The 22,677-nt window shown below is 36.7% G+C and overlaps 1 non-coding gene across 1 annotated transcript; it reads left to right on the top strand.

The window, feature by feature from the left end:
- Positions 1-20,087: 20,087 nt before the first annotated feature.
- LOC130955048 (small nucleolar RNA R71) lies at positions 20,088-20,195 on the top strand. Its single transcript, XR_009076571.1, has one exon. It is a non-coding gene; the product is annotated as a small nucleolar RNA R71 (small nucleolar RNA).
- Positions 20,196-22,677: the final 2,482 nt, after the last annotated feature.

Raw genomic sequence — 22,677 nt, 5'->3', positions numbered from 1 at the left:
ATATTGTTCTTATACTTTGTTATAGATCTACTATTGCTACTTCCATTTTCTTTCAATTCAATAAGAGGTAATTCATAATAATTGTTCTTCATTGCTTTTCTATTATTGATCTCTTGTTTTTGTAGTTGTAGACTCCTTTAATTCTTAGATGAAATGTCTCTTTTAGTTTTAGTGTAGATTTTGTTCCTCTTGGCCTAGGTAGAGTAATTAGTGACACTTGAGTTATCTAATTCCGTTGTTGATTGATAATTAGAAGTTGCTAATTAATTTGAATATCTCTAAAGCTAGTCATTCCTTTAGGAGTTGATTAGGGCTTGAGAAATCAATTTGATTCATCCACTTGACTTTCCTCCATTGTTAGAGGTTAAATAAGTGGGAGCAATGAACAATTCTCATCACAATTGAGGAGGGTAACTAGGATAGGACTTCTATTTCTCATATCTTGCCAAGAGCCTTTTATAGTTGTTAGTTTATTTTCATTACCATTTACTTTTCATGCTCCTTATCCAAAACCCCAAAATAACTCACAACCAATAACAAGACACTTTATTGTAATTCCTAGGGAGAACGACCCGAGGTTTAAATACTTCGGTTTATAAATTTTAGGGGTTTGTACTAGTGACAAACAACTTTTTGTATGAAAGGATTATTGTTTGGTTTAGAAACTATACTTTACAACGAGATTTTATTAGTGAAATTCTAAACCGTCAAAAATCCGTTTATCAAGACACGACATAGATTGTTACTAGAATCCTTATTTTTCACTGAGTCATGAGTAAGTAATCCTCCATTGTTAAGGTTTGGAGCTCTGTCTATTTTCATGGATTGATTTTACTGCTTTTTCTATTTTAATTTATGCATGGATTTATAACTTAAGAATTGTTTTCGCTCTTTATCTTATGAATTTGGGTGGAACGGAAGTATGACCCTCTTTCTATTTGAGTTCTTGTAAAACTTGGAAAAGCTCTTTACTTGAACAACAGCTTGAAAACAATTTCTCCTAAATTTTAATTATTTGGATTTAACGGGATACATGACATATAATCCCCTTATTTTTAGATAATTAGAATTTTTGTGGCATATAAAATGGAAATTGAACTTCACCCTTTAATTGGAATTAATTGACCAAGACATTGGCAGTCGATGAATTTTAGAGGAGACTAGGAAGGTCTAAGGAATTAGGGTCTAGTCACATATAGTTTGCCATGAAATTAAATCTTGCATGATTAAAATAATTAGTAATAAAAGTTAATCCGGAATTTAGATAACTCTGAAACCTTAACTACTTTCTCAAATATTTTATTCCCAACTTATTGCTGCTTACTTTATGAAATTCTTAAAGTACTGTTTAATGCTCTTTGAATATCTCAAAACCATTTTATGCTTGCCTAACTAATCCTATCCAACGCTCTTGTTGCTTGATCCATCAATCCTCGTGGGATCGACCCTTACTCACGTAAGGTATTACTTAGTACGACCCGGTGCACTTGCCGGTTAGTAGTGTGGGTTGTAAAATACCGCATCAGTAATGAACAATTGTATGAAGGGTGCACAAAGTATTCAAAATTGTCTTTCTTGATTAGTCTGTATCACATAAAGTGCTTATACAGAATAAGCGACAAAGCCATAACCGAAATCCTCAAGTTAATAAAAGATGCTTTTGGAAATGCAAAGATTTCAAATACATTCTATGAGGCCAAGAAAACCATAAACAAAGAAGGACTTAATTATACCAAGATACCTGCTTGCCCTAATGACTACATGTTATATTGGGGGGAGGATGAAGATTTGCAAGAATGCAAAAGATGCAAGACATTTAAATGGAGCGATACTAAAAAGTAAGAAACTGGCAAAGATCTTACAATACTTTTCACTAAAACCGAGACTTCAACGATTATTCATGTGTTCTAAGACTGCTCAATCAATGTGATGGCATGCTTTGGTAGATAAGAAAGATTCGAAGATGAGGCATCCGCGGGATTCTGAAGCTTGGAAGACATTCGATTTACTTCATGATAGATTTTCCGAAGATCCATATAAAAATGATTAAAGAAATGGGTAAGGAAAGATTTATGGCCAGATGAAAATGGGAGATATCATCCATCTTTGTTCACAATGTCAAATTCCATGAAAGATATATTCTTGTGTACTATAAAGAATACTAGAGTACCAGATGGTCTCTCGAGTAATATTTCTCGGTGTGTTGACCTGAAGCAAAAAAAGCTCTCTGGATTGAAAAGCCATGATTTTCTCGTTCTTATGCAGCAACTATTACCCATTGCCATACGTAATGTGCTACCAGATAAAGTTACTGCAGTGCTAATAGAGTTGTCTTCATTCTTTCAACAGTTGTGCTCTAAAAGCTTAAGTCTTACAGAACTTGAGAAGCTCCAACCTCAAATAATCCTTACCCTTTGTCATTTAGAAATGTTGTTCCCTCCTTCTTTTTTTACAATCATGGTTTATTTAACCTGTCATCTAGTTGATGAAGTAAAACTTAGAAGACCAATACACTATAGGTGGATGTATCCTATTGAGAGGTAAATATCTCTTTTCAATCATTGTTCATTTAACCTGTCACTTAGTTATATCTTGCTTACTAAAGCCAATTATACAGACTAGGTATTTAGGATATTTGAAGTCCAATGTACGAAACAAAGCTAAATCAGAAGGTTCTATAGCTGAGGGATATTTGGCTGAAGAAGCTCTTACATTTTGCTCTCGATGCTTAGAAGGGATTGAGACAAGATTTAATAGGCCACCACGTGTTGATGATCGTCCGTACGGTAATTACATAACACATGTTGATTCACTTTTTCCACAAATGGAAAACCTTAAGGGAGCTTTCACAATATTTGAGTTGTCACCTATGAAAAAAAAATAAGCACATCGCTATGTGGTTCTAAATTGTCCATATGTCAAACTATTCATTGAGTAAGCACTTAAGGATTTGCGTATTTACTTGAAAATAGTTGTTTAGTTAGAGTTAAACTTTCATATCTCACAGTGACTTCAAAGATTTTGTACGAAGATGATCTAAAGGTAGAAGGCCTTCAAATGTAGAGATAGAAAAAAGAATCAATAAAGATTTTGTCACTTGGTTTCCTATGCAGGTAAATAGAAAAGTGATAATTTTTTGCTAATATTAAGCAGTATTTATTGATATAATAACTAATATGTTTTTCTATCATAATAGCTTATGAACCCAGACATTATGAATACTGTGCATGAGGATTTAAGATACTTAGCAAGGGGTCCATCACGATATGCCAAGAGGTTTTTTACATTTAGTATCAATGTGTTCTCCTTTCAAACTATGAATTGAGACAATAGGTTAAAGACCCAGAATAGCGGAGTTTTCTTAATGTCTTCAACTCCTTGTGTTGCTAGCTCTAGTGATGCTAATGTTAGAAATGCTTATTTGTCATATTATGGCAAATTAAAAGATATTATAGAACTAAACTACAATGGCCAATTTTGGGTTACTTTATTCAAATGTAAATGGGCTGAAACCACTAGAGAACGGGGTTGTAAAAACGATAGTTAGGGTTTTACTTATGTTAATTTTTCACGAGTAATACATAATGGTGACCTAGAGGAGGATGATCCATATATTGAAGCCTCACAAGCTCAAATGGTATATTTTGTCAATGATGAAGTGAATAAAGATTAGAGTGTTGTCGTGCATTTGAAGCCAAGAGACTCATATGATATGGGAGAAAATGAAGATGATGAGACATGCGAGAATGAGCCATGGTTAGAGCAAAACTTGGATTCTTTATTTGAAAATGGTGATAATCTATCATTGTTAAGAGATGAGGTAGATGAACTACTAGATGATGACATTGGAAAAGACGAACACATGTCAAAATACTTAGTAGGTTAAATTAATTTATGGTATGAAATTTATATTTAAGTTTTCATTTAGTTATAATTCACATTTTATCTATACTTATTAATTATTTTATTTCCAACTATTATTTTAGTGTTCCTATGAGATCAACTAATGTTAGTAGGTTACATATAGTAGTGCCTATTAACAAAATTAAATTATAGTAGCGCCTGCTGATATATACTAGTTACCAGGTCTTCAAATTGAGCTAAGCGAAAGATGGTAGAGTAGGTGAGATTAAGGGGAGGATCAAACTTAGCTACAGGGTCTATTCAAGTATGCTTGAAATTTAAGATAAAAATAAAAAGGACAAAAATGAAAATCTTGTGATTTGAAACCTATAACTAATTTTGTTTGTAAATTTTACATAAATATGTTTAGATTCATTAATTGATTTAATGGAACTACTAAGCTTTGATGCACATTTTATTCTATATTTATTAATTATTGATTTGACCTATTATGCTGATATGACAAAGGAAAAGAGGTACAAGAATCTACTTAAAGTAGCAGCAGCTGCAAATTCTTCACAAGACAAGTCAATAGCAGTTGCAAATTCATCCCGAGACAAGTGGGCATCTTCAAATGCATCACAAGTGAAGTCCGCAGCAGCTGCAAATTCCTCCCGAGACACATTAGTAGCTACAAATTTCTCCCGAGACAAGTCGGCAGCAGCTGCAAATTCCTCCTAAGACAAGTTGGCAGCTTCAAATTCCTCCTGGGACAAGTCGGTAGCTGCAAATTCCTCCCGAGATAAGTCGGCAGCAGTTACAAGTTCCTCCCGAGATAATTTGGCAGCTTCAAATTCTTCTGAGCCATCATCAGTTGCTCCAACTATATATGGGCATCCATCCGAACCTAAACGTAAACATGGATGCGAATCTAAGCATTATTGGACTATTGATGCCATAGGTATGTATAGATGTTTTATTAGTATTTTTAGAGTTCCATCATATTGAATCTAAGCATTATTGAATTTAATCCACAATAGATTAGACTTCCATCATCAGTTGCTCCAACTCTGCATTGTTTTAAATCTCATTGCTTGTAATCAAATTTGTTAAAAGAATCATCATGTTTAATTAATCCCCCTATTTCTCTCCCCTATCCCTCTCTCTCCCCCTTCCTTTCCCCCTCTCTCTCTTCCTTCTCTGTCTCACTCATTTTCCTCTTTATCTCCTCTCCCCATTCTCTCTCTCTTTTTCATTTCTCTCTGCTTCTCTCTCTCTCTCTCTCCCTCTTTCTCCCCCTTCTTCTCTCCTCCTCTCTCTCCCCTATCTCTCTCTTTCCCTTTTGTCGTCTCTTTCTCTCTCTCTTCCCCCTCTCCCTTCTCTCTCTCTCCTCCCCTTTTCTCTCTCTTTATCTCTCGTCTCTCTCGTCTCTTCCTCCCTTTCTTGTCTCTCCATCTTCTCTCTCCTTCCCTCTTTCTTTCTCTCATTCTTCCACTCTCTCTCTTTCTCTCCTTCTCTCACTTCCTCTCACTATCTCTCCTTGTCCTCTTTCTCCTACTCCCTTCTCTCTCTCTTCCTCTCTATCCTCTCCCTTCTCTCTCTAATCATCTGTCTTCTTTTTCTATTTCTCTGTTCTCTCCTCTCCTTATCTCTCTCCCATATCTCCCTCATTCCTCATTTCTTTTCCCTCTCTCTCTTTCTCTCTCTCCCCTCTCCTTCCCCTCTCTCTCTCCCCTCTCTCTCTCCCCTTTTTCTCCCCTCTATTTTTTTCTCTTTTTTTCTTTTCTCTCTTTCTCTCTGTCGCTCCTCTCTCTTTCATTTTCTTCTTTCTCTCTCTCCCATTTTCTCTCTTCCTTTTCTCTCCTTCTCGTCTTTCTTTTCTTACTCTCTCTTTTCTATTTCTCTCTCAACCTTCTATCTCTCTATCCCTCTTTTATCTCTTTTCTCCTCTTTTCTCTAAAGCGAGAGAAAAGAGAGAGAGGAAGAAAAGATAGAGGAGGAGAAAGAAAAAAGAAGAGAGATAAAAAGAGAGAAGAAGAGAGAGAAAGAGAAAGAGAAAAAGGACAAAGAGAGAGAAAGAGAGAAGGGAGAGAAAGAGGGGATGGGGAGAGAGAAGGAGAGAGAGACAGAAAAGAGAAAGAGAGAGAGAAAAGAGGGGAGGAGAGAGAGAAGGAGAGAGGGAGAGGGGGGAGAGAGAAAGATGGAAGGGGGAGAGAGAGGGAGAAAAGGATAGAGAGAAAGAAAGGGGAAGGGAAAAGAGATAAATGAAATAGAGGAGAGAGAGACAGATAGATAGAGAGAGAGAGAGAGAGAGAGAGAGAGAGAGAGAAAAGGAAGAGAAGAGGAGAGAGAGAGGAGGGGAAAGAGAGAAAAATGGGAAAGAGGGGAGAGAGAGGAAGAGAGAGAGAAAGAGAGAGAGAAGAAAGAGAGAAGAGAGAGAGAGAGAAGGTTTAAAAATTTGGTTTTTGTATTAAAAATATTAATTTTTGTGTAAAAATTTATTTTTACATGTAAAAACCAATTTTATGGTATAAAAACTAATTTTTTAGTATAAAAACTGATTTTTTGGTGTAAAAACTGATTTTTAGTGTAAAAGCCTGTTTTTTAATATAAAAACCGGTTTTTCTATATAAAAATCGATTTTTTTTAAAACTGGTTTTTGCTTTAATAATCGGTTAAAAACCTGTTTTGAATTTCACTAACCGGTTTCATCATATAAAACCAATTTGGTTAATTAACCAATACTATATTTTTAGTTAACCAAAAAACTGGTTTGATTTTTGGATTATCCAAACCATAAACACCCCTAATTGAGAGTCAGTATTATGTTTGTTGGCCCAGAAATTGGTTCTAAAATTTCAGTCTCTGTCTCTAAAATTTCAATATTTCAGTACCTCAAAAAATTAGGGACATAGGAGATTGAAATTTTTAGAGACAGAGACTGCTTCTTTAATAATATATTGAGAAAAAAGAACAAATAGGTCCTTGACTATTTTTTCTATGGCTATATTCTTGTCCCAAGGAGTGAAAAATACATTCATGTCCCTGACCCCCTCCAAAACGTGAACAAATTTACCTCTCCGCTGAAGTGACTTCACTGGACTCGACGAAAAAGTCTGACGTGGCTCCTGTGGCGTTGACCAGGCTGTTACGGGAACCCACGCGACATGTAGCTTTTAAAAACATGACATATTAGTCCTCTGACACCAAAACGATGTCGTTTCACCAAGGATTCTTCAGACACACTTTAATCCCATTATGCAATACCCATAAGACCTATTTAACCTGCTCCCTCAAAGATCCATGAATGTACAATTGCAAAACTGTGAAGTATAAGGGAAGACCACAACTTTAAGCTTCATTATCTCGTCAGTCAGCAAAGAAGATCATTACAAGTAGTTTAAGCAATAAAATAACAATGGCACTAGGAGTGTTCAAATCCAAATCGATCCAAATTAAACCGCTCATCTAATCCAATCCAAACCGAAAACCGATTAAAACCGCATTAGTTCGGATTTGATTAGATTCTATTTTTTGCAAACCACTGGATCGGATTCTCACTACAGTACAATTTTGATCGTATTAGTATATTTTTATTTTTTTTCAAATAATATAATTTTATTCACCTAATTTAAAATTGTTAATTTTAAAATTAAATGGATATAGTTTAAATTAACAATTTAATTTAATTTGATAAAAATAAACGTAGTCATATTATTGTACTCATATGTGTAATTATATTTATTTTGTTTTTTAAAATATACCTTGTTTAAAACCTTAATTTTAAAATAAAAAATAGTTTAATTATTCTGTTTGTCCCTATAGTTTTACCGAATGTTTAATTGAGTCTCTATACTTTTTCTTTTCAATTAGGTTCCTATAAGATATTAAATTTTATAATTAAGTCCATAGAGTGATAAGAACATTGTAATTAATAGAATATTATGTCAAACAAAATAAATATGCCTAACACTTGATTAAATATTCTATTTTGTTTAACAGAATATTCAGCCGATTTTAATGTTTTTGTCATGACTCGGACCTAGTTTCAAATTTTGATATGGTATAAAAATTTAATTGAACAAAAAAAATATAGAAAAAACAACATTAAATTAAAAAATAAAAAATCGAAGTTGAATTTTTTTTATTAGTAAGTAAAAGAAACAACATTGGAAATTTGGGATGTGAATTTGCCATTTAATTAATAGATCAAATATATTACTTAGTATTTAGTTTAAATATTAATTACAACTTAATGAAGACAGCGTGATTTCTTCCGCATTTAATGGAAGACTCCTAGGATACTGCATCAATGAACATCAAGAGTCTGTGAATTTCAAAATTTTTTTTTGAATTTTTATTATATTTTAAAAAGTAATATTGCTATTAAGTCTCATGCGGTTTATTTTAAGAGAGTAAACCAAATTTTTGTTATTTTAAAAAAAAACTGTCTTTCAAAAATTAGACTTGTTAGATTATTTTAAAAATATATATTCGAAGTTAAAAAGATATATAGTTATTTGGTAATAAATATTACGGTATATGAATTTTGATAACAATATATTTTTGTATATTAATTTCTTAAAAAATTAATATAAGTAATAAAAAAATAAAAAAACTCAAGTTTTATATTTTGTAAAAAAAAGGACATAGTAAGGATTTTTTTCAGATAAAGAAGGATACGTACAATAGACAAAATAATTTTGTATAGACATTAAAAAAATCCAAAAAATTTGAAGAAAATTTATCGAAAAAAGCATAAGTTATTAACCTCAGCTAAGAAACCCTAATGAATGAATTCGTCTTCAGCAACCGCATACCACAGCCTCTCACTCTCTGTTACTAGTAAAAATAAATTGAAGAAAAATTGAAAATCCTCACTTCTCTCATCTCATTCGCACGCGGTCTTTTTATCACTCCATACTAGAGCTCCACTTCTGATTGACATCTCTTTGTCTCCCCCCTCGTTGTGTTCGTCTTGTTTTTCTCTCTCAGTCATGGTTTTCGTCTTCACATTTGTAGATGTTCTGCGGCTTTCACGGCCACCGTCCGCCGCTTCGTCTGGAGCAATCCTCTTTCTGCTGTTCTCTTTTGGGCGGGGTAGATTGGACTCGTCTGGGTTGTGATTCGGGTTCCATTCGGTCTATTTCCGAACGGTTTAACAGTCAATTCGTAAACACAATGATTTATGTAAGGATCGAACCATGTTGCTTTTAAACTACTTCAGGTAAATTTCACGTTGTGTTTTGGTCACATGATGTTAGTTGACTATAGCGGTTTTAATTTCATATGGTAATCGTGATGGTTAGTTGCTGGAAATAGGTCATAACGACTATAATTAATAAGCTAATGGGTTTACGACATTAAAGAAAACATATTCATTTTTTGTTTGTAAATTATGTAAATAGTTTGTTATCTGTTAGTAATTTCATACCAAACGTCATGTATTAAAGCTTGGGGTATTTTGAATAGAACAATTTAGATCTTATAGGTTACAATTAATTATTATTTGTTGAAAATAAATCATTTACGCTACAATAAATGTACTTGTAGTTTTTCAACAAAAGTTATTTTCCCATTTTTTTCTGATAAATTATTTATATAACTGAATATTAATCATCATGTGTTTGTTTATTTTGCGCCTTTGGATAGGGCAGTTTAAATACCTTTTAATGATCTTCATTGTTATTTATTACAAATAATTCATTAAAACTATAATTAATATGCTTATCGTGTTACGAGGAGATTCCGCTTCTCAATATAGGTTGATTATTGGTGGATGATGGTACCAATATATAAGAATATCTGAGTACCTTAAGAGAAAGTACATTTTTTCTTCTAAGAAATTTCATTGTAAAAAATGACTCATGAAGAAAATGAACCACTTTCAAACTTGAAAACAGCTGACAAGGTGCACCACGTAGAAGTGGAGGACAATTGCAATAATTCTAGTTTGAGCCAACCAAAATTCGGAAGGTGATACTTGCCTAATGGCTCTGTCCTCTCTATTGCATTATTATTTCAGTTACACGAATTAATGTCCCAATTTATGTATTTTATAGTAATAATGGAGATGATTATTTGCTGAAGAAAAGGGAAAGGATACAAGACAAGGCTGACGAAGTCTCTCGAAACAAAATTGTTGAGGTATAAATGATATCGGTAGCATATATATATATATATATATTATTCAGACTTTAGGTCTTACTTAAAAAATTCACATTTCCTGAAATATTTTGTGGTGTTGTCGAACTACTTTTTTTTGAATCCCATGTAGGACGACTTCGTCAAACCAATTTTATTTCTCGGTTCTTCTCGAAGTCAAGACAAGAGTGGCAAGTTGCCGGATTGCACATTGGGACAAATCCTCTCTTTTATGAAGGTATTTTTCAATAGAACACAGTGGGACAAGTCCTTTTACTACTGTGAGATTATTTAAGTTCATACGTTATCAAATGATACGAATATTAAAATTTAATATTTTACACTAGGATGTGAAGGAATACGTTAAAATAGAATGCCTAAATACTTGAGCCAACTTGTTATCAATGGAACGCAAGATTGACATTCTTGTTGCTCAGTCCAAAAAAGAAAAGGAAGACAACGTCCAAAAAACAAGATCAATCTCACCGCTGTTGATCATACCCGAGGGACAAGATGTTAAGCCCATTGTGAAACCGTCTCTGTCTTTAAGACCATTTGTAAGCAAGCTTAGGCCTTTCGGAGCTGGCACACCCGCATTGGACATTCTTACTGACGTGGTTGACAATGACGAGGGTGTTGTAGACGTGACAAATCTAATGTCTAGCAAATCTAACACCAAGACTACTCCAAGCAATAGGAAAAGGGAACAAGTGAGAGCAGAAAACAACAAGAACAACCTCAACATCAACTTGAATAGTGTGAATTCGAACAACTCAACTGGAAACATTGGAAGCAACCTCCGAAAGCAAATTTCCCCACAATCGGTATTTATTGCAACATGACATTTGGGGTCCATTTTCATTGGTTGCTATGTTCTTTTTTCCAAGATATATCGGACTCTTTTTTTTAATTCGAATTAAATGCAATATACCGATTTTCAGCTGGTATGTTAGACACATGGCAAAAATATTCATTGGCTTTGGATATGGTCCTTAATTGAAATTATTTGTTCAGCCATAAACTTTAGTTAATTTGTTGCAGAAAAAGTCTCCGCCAACAGCCACAGTTGGAGCAGGCAGAAAATTAGCTTTTTCGCCATCAAATGCTAAAACTCCAAAGATTCCAAAAGTTAACAAAATAGCTGCGGGTGGGGAGGCAAGGAACACTGAAGATCATAGTGCTGAAGGGTACAAAGAAAACAAAGACAAAGAAATATACTGTTTCGATGTTACAAGGGTAAGACTTTTATATTAAACAATTATTATCATGGACGTAAGATGTTTAGATTAATATTTTTTTAAATAATTATTTTTATATCATGCTCTCCTGTCAAGATGCAATAAGTTCTCACTTCACTTTAGCATTATGTTGGAAATTTTAAAATTTATCTAATGTTAAACAACCAGGTGAAATTTGTGTTATCATTCTTTCACTGACATGTTATATAATTCCTTTTAATAACTTAATAACGTATACATAAATTAAAGTAAACTTCTAACAGTATGTAGCCAAATTGTTTTAATATTTGCCAGGGCATGAAATGCAAATTCAAGCCAAACCCAAAGATGGGTCTCAAATCTGAAGAAATTCAGGCCGCTGCATTCATATTTTCTGCAGAGCTGGATCCAGGGTAACACTTATGCTTTAGTTGCTACAGTATAGTTATTGATTATTTAATCTATATTTTTTTTTAATAAGAATTTGGTTTCTTATTTTTTTTATTTGTTTATTCTAGAGAAGAGCTTCTTAAGATAGGAGATGTGACTGCAACTAGGAAGGATTTTGAGTCACTTTGTCCAACACAACAAATAAGTGAGAAGATATTGTACTTGACTGCCTTGAAATGTGTCCATAATAAGACTTTATTGACATGGAAAAATGTGTGGCAGCTTCCTCCAGCTTTTGCAGTAAGTGCATTAGTTTGCTATTTATAATTTGATTATATACATATTAATGTCTACTGAAATAAAAATAAATACCTAAGATACCATATTAGATGGAAATAATTTGGATGAGATATTAGTTCCCATGGTCGAACAGTTCATGCAGCCAACTAAGGATCTTCAGTTTGTAAGTGTTATTGACTCTATAAATACGCCATGTCATCAAATATTTTCAAATAAAAAAATTTTAACAGAACAAAGACATTAATCTTTGATGCATTATATCTCCTGCTTGATGCAGATATACATCCCAATGAGAGAAAATGAGCACCGGTACCTAATGGTTATCAGCATACACGTTGGCATAATTTGGCAACTGGATTCTTATTTAGAAGATGATGATATTCAGCGTCGTAGAACCAAGATGACAACAGTGGTTCGTGACATTGTAACTAATACCCTTAATCAATTTAGTTGCTCATGAGTGATGCACGGAAACTTGTCTCTCAACAAATTTCCCTTCAGCAAGTATACCGAATTGTCGTCAAGTAAAAACTCACAATAGAGTGAGGTCAAATCTCACAGGGATTGATTGGTCAATCAACTTTAGTTGGAAGAGTATGCTAGTTGAGCTAAACAGAATGTAGTTTGAGAATTGCAGAAAATTAAATGGCGGGAAAGTAAATAGCATAAAATAAATTGCAGAATCTTAGATAGGGATTTGGGTAAATGAGCATGTAAATAAATGGCAGAAAGTAAAGAGAATGGGTAAGATCAGAAATAGGGAATTCATTGGGCTCAGGAGATGTTGTATTCTCCGGATCAAATTCATTTTCATCTCTTCCTCAATCAAAGCATCTATTGATCTCCTTGGCAATCTTAAGTGATTCGGTTCCAATTCCTTGGCAACCCAATCTCTCTAAGCTTGAACAATTGTCCAATTCCTTGATTTAATTGCTCATGGGAAGAGATGAAGTGTGGTCACTGATTATACCACATGTATTTCCAAGTCAAAGTGTTGGGAGGATTACATGTCACTATATCTGTCCAGGCCCCAATTTAGTCCAACATGAGAAAGCATTTCTAGCATGATCTCCTCTTCCCTTTTCCAAGGCTCAGAGGAGATCCAATTATGGAGAGTTTCTTTTCCAAGACAACTAACCAATTGAATTAAGATCGAAAGCTTTCTAGTAAATCAAAAGAGAAGAAAGAAGAAGAGAATGAAAACTATAATTGATCCATCAAATTACAACAGAGCTCCCTAACCCAATGAAATAGGTTTAGTTGTTCATAGCTCTAGAAATGGAAAATGGCAGAAAAGAATACATCCTTAGCTAAAAGTGCAGAAAAGTAAATATACAGAGGGTAGTTCTCCAAAGTGCCAAGCTTCTCTATAGTTCAAAACTACTCCTATATATACTACTTCTCTTGATCTTCTAGTGAGTTCTTCAAGTCTTGGATGTGGGCCTTAGATCTTGAGTTGAAGCAGTTACAATCTTTAGTGGGCTCAGCTTGCAGAAAAGTATGAATTAGGCATGGGCGTTAGTGAAGTTAACGTTAAGTGACATTGTGGGTTCGAGAATGTTAGTGGCAATCACCTTTTTCACTAACGTTCCAACCCCATATAACCCACGTTAACTCCAATGTTAGTGGCACTAACGTGACCACAAACGTTGCCTTATAACCTTCGCAAGCGTTATTGGGACTCACCTTTCCCAATAATGTTGCCTTGTGCCCCTTGTCCCTACGTTAGAGTTCACGTTAGTGTAACTAACGTGGCTCTTAACGTGGGTATGCCTCATCTTCGAGAGCGTTAGTGACACTTACCTTTGTCACTAACACTCCAAGTGCCCCTACTCTCCACGTTAGAGCTCACGTTAACTAAGTTAACGTGGTCACCAACGTGGTAGTGAATGCCATCTCCAACGTTAGTGACAAAGGTGAGTGTCACTAACGTTGGCTCATCAATCTTAGCTCCACGTTAACTTTCACATTAGTGGTCTTAACGTGACCACTAACGTGGGCAATGCTAGTTTGATCCAACGTTAGTGACAAAGGTGAGTGTCACTAACGTTGGCATTGTTCCTCTCTTCCATGTTAGAGTTCACGTTAACTAAGTTTACGTGACTCTTAACGTGGCTCATTGCCATATCTTGGAGCGTTAGTGGTGTTCACGTTTACCACCAACTTTGGAGCTTTCTTTGTCTCCACGTTAACTACTACGTTAACCTAGTTAACGTGGCAATTAACGTGGGCTTATGATGGCTTCGCAGGCGTTATTGGTGATCACTTTTCTCATTAACGTTGCAAGCTCTTCCCCATTCCACGTTAGTGGTCACGTTAACTAGGTTAACGTGGCTACTAACGTAGTTCTTCCTTGCTTCCTTTGTCCTGAAATCAAGCAAGTAAAGTGCATCAAAGCTCTAGTCAAAGTTATGAGATTATGCATCATTAATTTGTCATTCAATTGTTGCAAAATCCTCATGAAATCATGTGAAATTCACAATAGTTGCTTGAATCAAGGTGTGAGTGTATTTTCATCCAAAACTTGCCTTATTCTCTAAAAAAATGCATGAAACTACCTTAAAACTGTAAAGAAAAGGTCAGTGAAACTGGTCTAGATGCTCTGGCATCACAACACCAAACTTAAAGCTTGCTTGTCCCTAAGCAAGTACTAGAACATAGGAATAATGAATGAAAGAACAAGATGAACAATATAAAAGTAAAATTCCTGGTTTATGGGGCTTCATGCATAGCAACTTAGGTTCATTCCTTTACCAGGTTTCAGGCCTTTATCATGCCCTTGAACACTTGCTTACTTACATCCCTTGAGACTTCCTAGTTGTTGATCCTTCCTTCTTTTGTTTTCTCAAGATTTATTGCATTCTTTTTTTAGCTAAGTGCTCTGTAAGAGGGTGACTCTTTATGATAAGCTTTCAGTCAACACTCCCGAACCAGTTGGTTCAAGGTGCTAGGTGTTAAGACACCCCTAAGGACTTACTCCCTCAAATCTCTTTCCCTCATACATACACACCACAGGCACATGGTTTGTTATTTTTTCTTCTTAAGACCTTGGTGTCCAACACCTCTTTGGGTTACTAAGTGTTCTGTAGCAAGGGTCACTCTTGATAGTGGACTTTCAGCTGATAATCTCAGATTAGTTAATCCAAGTTACCAAGTGATAAGGCACCCCTAAGAGCTTATTCATCCAAGCATATCCCTTGCACATGAACACCACAGACACATGCCTCAATCTTAAAACCCTTGGTGCCTAGCATTGTTTCTTATTGTGTTTCTTTCCTTTTCACTTTTATTGCTCTTTCTCTTTTCTTATTGGGATCTTATTATTTAGTTAGTCTCATAGGATGTGTTTCAAGCATAGGATTCAGGATAGATAGTTGCCTTCTTTCCTTGTTGGTGAACCAACTTAGCTAACTAATCACCCTACCACAAACATTCAGGATTCACTTCACAAAATAACTCCACTCTTGTTCTTATCATAACATTTTCTTTTTGATTAACTTAAAGGACAAGCATACAATTAAGAAAGATGAAGATAAAAACTAGGGACCTAGACTAGTGAGCATGGGCCTAAGCAACAAGATCTTAAAGCATAATTGAAAATTCCTAAGTTACTATGGAAGCATGTTCTATTTCATACATGATTTTCCTTATTTAAAGCTTTGAAAAAGATAGGACTCAAAAGGAACTCCACCACCTTTTATTCATGGGGATGCCTATGTTCTTCTGCTTCTTTGTCTTCTTTGTGTCCACTTTGTCCACTTGTGCTTCCTCTCATCCGATTCATTCTGGCTATTTTCCAATCTTCCAGTGCTTTCCTTACTGACTCATGACTCTTTTCGGCTCTTTCGCGTTCCACTCGTGCTAATTCATCCTTTACATCCTCATATTTTGTGATCCCAGGATGCAATACAGGTAGTTGTCTAACCAAGTACCCAAGCCTGGCTTGGGTATTTACATGATATCCAGTTTCACTCATGTAAACTCCTTCCGAAAATGCTCTATATTCATCGAAAAGATCTGCATGTTCTCTTTGTTTTCTATACATCTCATGAATGTGTGCACCTTGATGTGTTTGGATGTTGATCAGCTTTTGGATGGCTTCTTATTGTTGGTCTTGCTTTTGGTTCAGGTTATAGAAGGACTCACTCCATTGTCTCCCTTGTTCCAATTGCTGTTCCATCAACTATTTTTGCCATTTCCCTTGCTGATTCATCCATCTAGAGAGTAATTCTTCTTGACGGTCCATTATTTGCATTTGAAGCTCCTTTTGTGAACCTTGATTCTCCATGTATTGCCTAGATAAGGTGTCAATAGCCTCTTGTAATTAGTGCATGCCTAAGGTGGCTGGGGCTTGCTCCCGTGGATGTTGTCCTTCCTCAGCTTGATGGGCTGGCCTCTTTCTTACCCTTCGTTGAGGTAGGGGAGATGCAGTAGCATGCATCCGACGATAAGTGATTGGAAGGCCAACCTTTATCCTCTCGGGGTCTCCATCCTCAAACACTACCCCAGGCTTGTTGCAAAGATGGAGAATGGTGCTGGGATAACCCAACCTTCCTCCAGAATCACTTTTCTCAGCAAGCTTCCGAATGCCTTGGGCTATGAGTTCATGAACCTTGATTTCTCCTCCTTTCATTATGCATTGCACCATTTTTGCTCTCTTAAGGTTTACCTCTGAGTTGTTCCCAGTTGGGAGGATGGATCTCCTTACAATTTCAAATCACCCCTTAGCTTCAGGAAGGAGGTCTCCTCTTTTTATAAATTTAGGCTTCCCATGGGGGTCTCTATCCCAATCTGCTCTTTGCACACAGATATCTTTTATAATCTGGTCGTGGTTGGGGTTGTTATCTATTTTTGAGTGATAGCTCTCTTTTGCAAAGGGTATGGTTCACAGCTTAAGCACTCTCATGATGCTCATGGGACTAAAATCCACCATTACCCCTCTCATGAAACTTGTATAGGATTCATCTGCCTTATCATGTCTAACTGCATTTGCATAAAACTCTCTTACTAGAGTTGCATTCACCCTTGTAATCGGATCAGTGAGGAGCTCCCATCGACGTTTTTCCACCTTCTTTATGATTTTCGGGCACTCAGTTTTTGTGAGTTGAAAGCCCAATTCATATATGATTTCTTTATCAGCCATCCACCCAAATTGTAGTGCATAGTAAAATGTTCTGAATTTCTTTTCATCAAAAGGAGGCTGCTCTATAGCTTCCTTCCCTTTTCGTCTCTTGGAGCTTGATGATGCCATGCAAGATGGTTGAGGTGTTTGTTACTCACAAAAAGTGGCTAGGAGGGTGTGTATGGAGTTTTTTTGGTGGAGGATGAAGTGTGTGTGTTCAAAAGAAGGGAGGGGAGATGAATGAGAACAAGAAATACACGGAGAGGGTGAAAAATGAGGATCATTTATATAGAAGAGTGATGGGTATTTGAAAGGTGTAGATTGCTAGTGCTGTTTTGTGATGGACGGTTGGGGTTTGACCTTGGATGAGCACAAGGATCACCTCTTTTATGAGGGTTTTGGTTTGGTCTCCAAGGCTTCTCCAACTCCCAATGTTGCATGGCAACACTTTCCAAGATACTCCCCTCGGAGACAAGTGTATAAGTTCCTTGGTATAGTGGCCGAATCTCCCTTCCTTGATTGTCCTATCAAGTACCATCAATGTCATTTTTGATTTCCTATACAAGACAAAAAGGAATGCAAACGGTTAATTGAGAATTTTGGTGGGAAGACTTAAGGTGTGAACTAGCTACTAGAAAAAAAAAATATTTTTCTTTTGTTTTTAAATACTAAATGCTTTTTATGAATGTAAATCAATCAACCACTAAATTGTCCATGCATGCAACGTTGGTAAACCAAACTTGTTTGTGATCATATGTGCAACAAGATTCAGAAATAATCTCTCATCATGAAATGTGTTCAAGCCCTCTTGGTGTGCCTTGAACACCAAACTTATCATGTAGTATATGCTGCATGTAAGGGGTCTTATATTGGTTGTCAAAATTGATTTAAAAATCCATGAAATTTGCTTTATTACTACTATTAGAGATTAAAGACAGAGGGTATAGAATATGGGTTGCCTCCCATGAAGCGCTTCTTTAGCGTCATTAGCTTGACGTTTGGTCCTTGTCAAGGTGGTTGGTAGTGCTTAAAATCTTTCCCCCCTTGCAGTAAATCTGTTTCTATTGGCCTTGTTGACAAGTTCCACATGCTCTAAGGACAAGATTTTGTTGATGGTGTACACTGGAGGCAGCTGAGATGGAATAGTGGGGAGGTAAGGTGGTATAGATGGAAAGTATGTAGAGACCACTTCATCTCCTGGAGAGAAATCTTCTGTAGGGATCTTCTTGTTTTTCCATCCCCTTAGGACCCTTTTTTTGTCCTTTGATGTCAATTTGTTCCTTGTGGTTTCCTCTTTAAGAATGGTTTGTTGCCTATCTCATATGACTCTGGTGGGTCTGGTTCCTTTTGGATTACACTTGGCTGTTGCTCCTTCTGATCACATTGGTTGTTAGCCACAGGAGTTCTTAGGGGTAGTGCTTGAGCTCCCTTGTTTGACTCTTCCTTTAGCTCTTTGTTATCATGATCTGCTTCTTGTGAGAGTTTGAAAACATTGAAGGTGAGCTGCTCATCATGTATTCTCAATACTAGCTCTCCTCGCTCCACATCTATAAGTGCTCTGGCTGTGGCTAAGAATGGCCTTCCCAGAATGATGGGGTGAATAGGATTCTCATCCATTTCCAGGATGACAAAGTCTGTGGGGAGGAAGTAGTTCCCAACCTTTGCTAACACATTCTCAACCACTCCTATTGCTTATTTTTGAGTTTTGTCAGCTAATTTGATGATTACATCTGTGGGTGTTAGCTCATTGATTTAAAGCTTTTTCATGAGAGATAGAGGCATTAGGTTGATACTTGCTCCCAAGTCACAGAGTCCCTTATCAATTATTGTTTCTCCTATAGCACAGGGAATGTGGAAACTCCCTGGATCCTTCTTCTCTGTGGGTGGCTCTGTTTGAATGAGAGCACTGCAATCCCTGTTCATCTTTATTGTTTGTCCACCCTTCAATGAACTCTTTCTGGCTAGTAGCTCCTTATATACTTGATGTAGGAAGGCATTTACTGGAGGGCCTTAATGAATGGTATATTTACATCAAGAGATGCAAACATATCGAGGAACCTTGAATACATTCTCCCTGCTATACCACCCTTAAGCCTTGGGGGAAGGGTGCATATGGGTTCAGTATCTCCCTCTCCTTCAGCTCTTCCTTGAGTGTGAGTTGAGGTGTAGAGTTTCTTTCTTCATGATTTTCCTTTGGACTGTCTTGGAGGTGTTTTACTTCCTCCATACTACTCTCATCACTTGTGGTGATCATCTTACATTCTTCCCACCTTACTTTCTTTGTTTCTCCTCTTGGGTTCTTCTCTGTGTCACTTGGAAAACCATCAGTCGGTTTGGGAATTTGTTAAGCTAGATACCCTACTTGAGACTCCAGTCTCTTGATGTTTTCCCCTTGGTTTTTGATATTGGCTCGCACTTCCTCCTTAAACACCTTATTGTCTTGGATTTCTCTACAGATGTCTTCAAGTAGAGTCTCAATTTTTGAAAGTCTATCCTCGGTTAGTGATGGTGGGTTGGGATTAGGTGGTTGTTGATAGGACCTCTGTGAGGGATGCTGGTGAGTTGCATTGTTGTTGGGGTTGTGGTTGTGGCGTCTCTGGTCTTGGCCTTGGTCTTGTTGATTTCCCCACCCAAAGTTGGGGTGATTTCTCCATCCAGAGTTGTAAATTTTGGAGTATGGATCATGGATTTGTCTAGGAGAGTTTCCAACATAGTTGGCTTGTTCCTAGTCACCTTATTCTCCTATATTCACTCCTTCTTGAGCTGGTGATGAAGTGATGACTGCTGCAACTTGGTTTTCCTCCACCTTCTTGGTAAGATCTGCTAGCTTCTTGGTGATCATCTTATTTTGAGCTAGCAATGCATCCATGAGGTTCAGCTTCATTACTCCTCGAGTATTGCTTCTTTTAGAGGCATAGAAGTAGTCATTCTCAGCTACTGTTTCAATGACATCTATGGCTTCTTCAATGATTTTTTTTCTTGTTTAGAGAGCCCCCTGCTGAATGGTCTACAGCTTTCTTTGACTCATAAGAAAGACCTTCATAGAAAATGTGAAGTTGAACCCATTCATTAAACATATCTGGTGGGCATCTTCTTGTTAAGTCCTTGAACCTCTCCCATGCCTCATAGAGAGTCTCACCATTTTGTTGCCTGAAGGTTTGTACCTCAGCTCTCAGCCTGTTAATTCTTTGAGGAGGGTAGAATCTTGCTAAAAAATTGTTCACCACATCTTCCCAATTTCTCAAGCTCTCCTTTGGGAAGGATTCACGCCACTTGGATGCTTTGTCCCTGAGTGAAAAAGGGAACAAAAGTAGCCTATAGACATCCGGGTGGACTCCATTAGACTTCACAGTGTCACAAATTCTCAGGAAGGTGGTTAGATGTTGATTGGGGTCTTCTTGAGCACTTCCTCCAAATGAGCAATTGTTTTGAACAAGGGTGATTAGCTAGTGTTTTAATTCAAAGTTGTTGGCATGTATGGTAGGCTTTTGGATGCTACTTCCATAGTTTCCTAGATTTGGATTGATGTAGGAGCCTAGAACTCTCCTTTCTTGACCAATATGGTTTGCAGGGCCTTCTCTAGCATGGTTGTGAGCTTATCCTTCATGATTGTTTTCCAAGTTCTCCTCCATATTGGTTTCAAAATACTCTTCCTCTTCCTCAGCACCAACAACTCCTTTCCCTCTTGCTTCCCTCCTTAGTCTCTGGAGGGTTCTTTCAGGTTCTGAATCGAAGGAAGTTAAAGCTCCCCCTCTTCTCCCTGTCATACAACTAACAAAACACACAGCTAGAGATAAAATGAAGAGGTTATTCTTGTTAGAGTGATTGTTAGTGTGAGTGGTGCAAATTATCAAACAGTTAGTGGGTTAATGAGTAGAATTGTAAATAATAATAAAGAAAGAAAGAAAACAAAAGGGGTATAGGGGGTGAGGAAGAAACGAAACAAACTGAAGGTAAACAACTGAATAAAGTAAACAAACAAAAGAAAAATGCTCAATCTAGTGAACTTCCAACATAATCATTGTTGATACAAAATCAATCCCGGCAACGGCGCCATAAACTTGATGCACAGAAACTTGTCTCTCAACAAATTTCCTTTCGGCAAGTATACCGAATTGTCGTCAAGTAAAAACTCACAATAGAGTGAGGTCGAATCCCGCAGGGATTGATTGGTCAAGCAACTTTAGTTGGAAGAGTATGCTAGTTGAGCTAAACATAATATAGTTTGAGAATTGCAGAAAATTAAATGGCGGGAAAGTAAATAGTAGAAAATAAAGTGCAGAATCTTAGATGGGGATCTGGGGAAATGAGCATGTAAATAAATGGCAGAAAGTAAAGAGAATGGGTAAGATCAGAAATGGGGAATTCATTGGGCTCAGGAGATGTTGTATTGTCCGGATTAAATTCATTTTCATCTCTTCCTCAATTAAAGCATCTATTGATCTCCTTGGCAATCTTAAGTGATTGGGTTCCAATTCCTTGGCAACCCAATCTCTCTAAGCTTGAACAATTGCCCAATTCCTTGATTTAATTGCTCATGAGAAGAGATGAAGTGTGGTCACTGATTATACCACATGTATTTCCAAATCAAAGTGTTGGGAGGATTACATGTCACTATATCTACCCAGACCCCAATTTGGTCCAACATGAGAAAGCATTTCTAGCATGATCTCCTCATCCCTTTTCCAAGGCTCAGAGGAGATCCAATTATGGAGAGTTTCTTTTCCAAGACAACTAACCAATTGAATTAAGATCGAAAGCTTTCTAGTAAATCAAAAAAGAAGAAGAGAATGAAAACTATAATTGATCCATCAAATTACAACAGAGCTCCCTAACCCAATGAAAGGGGTTTAGTTGTTCATAGCTCTAGAAATGGAAAATGGCAGAAAAGAATACATCCTTAGCTAAAAGTGCATAAAAGTAAATATACAGAGGGTAGTTCTCCAAAGTGCTAAGCTTCTCTATAGTTCAAAACTACTCCTATATATACTACTTCTCTTGATCTTCTAGTGAGTTCTTCAAGTCTTGAATGTGGGCCTTAGATCTTGAGTTAAAGCAGTTACAATCTTTAGTGGGCTCAGCTTGCAGAAAAGTATGAATTAGGCATGGGCGTTAGTGAAGTTAACGTTAAGTGACATTGTGGGTTCGAGAACGTTAGTGGCAATCACCTTTTTCACTAACTTTCCAACCCCATATAACCCACGTTAACTCCAACGTTAGTGGCAGTAACGTGACCACTAACGTTGCCTTATAAACCTTCGCAAGCGTTATTGGGACTCACCTTTCCCAATAACGTTGCCTTGTGCCCCTTGTCCCTACGTTAGAGTTCACGTTAGTGTAACTAACGTAGCTCTTAACGTGGGTATGCCTCATCTTCGAGAGCGTTAGTGACACTTACCTTTGTCACTAACGCTCCAAGTGCCCCTACTCTCCACGTTAAAGCTCACGTTAACTAAGTTAACGTGGCCACTAACGTGGTAGTGAATGCTATCTCCAACGTTAGTGACAAAGGTGAGTGTCACTAATGTTGGCTCATCAATCTTAGCTCCACGTTAACTTTCACGTTAGTGGTCTTAACGTGACCACTAACGTGGGCAATGCTAGTTTGATCCAACATTAGTGACAAAGGTGAGTGTCACTAACGTTGACATTGTTCCTCTC

This window comes from Arachis stenosperma, chromosome 1 (assembly GCF_014773155.1).
Source record: "Arachis stenosperma cultivar V10309 chromosome 1, arast.V10309.gnm1.PFL2, whole genome shotgun sequence".
Lineage (NCBI taxonomy): Eukaryota > Viridiplantae > Streptophyta > Magnoliopsida > Fabales > Fabaceae > Arachis > Arachis stenosperma.
This window is presented reverse-complemented; position numbering and strand designations above follow the sequence as displayed.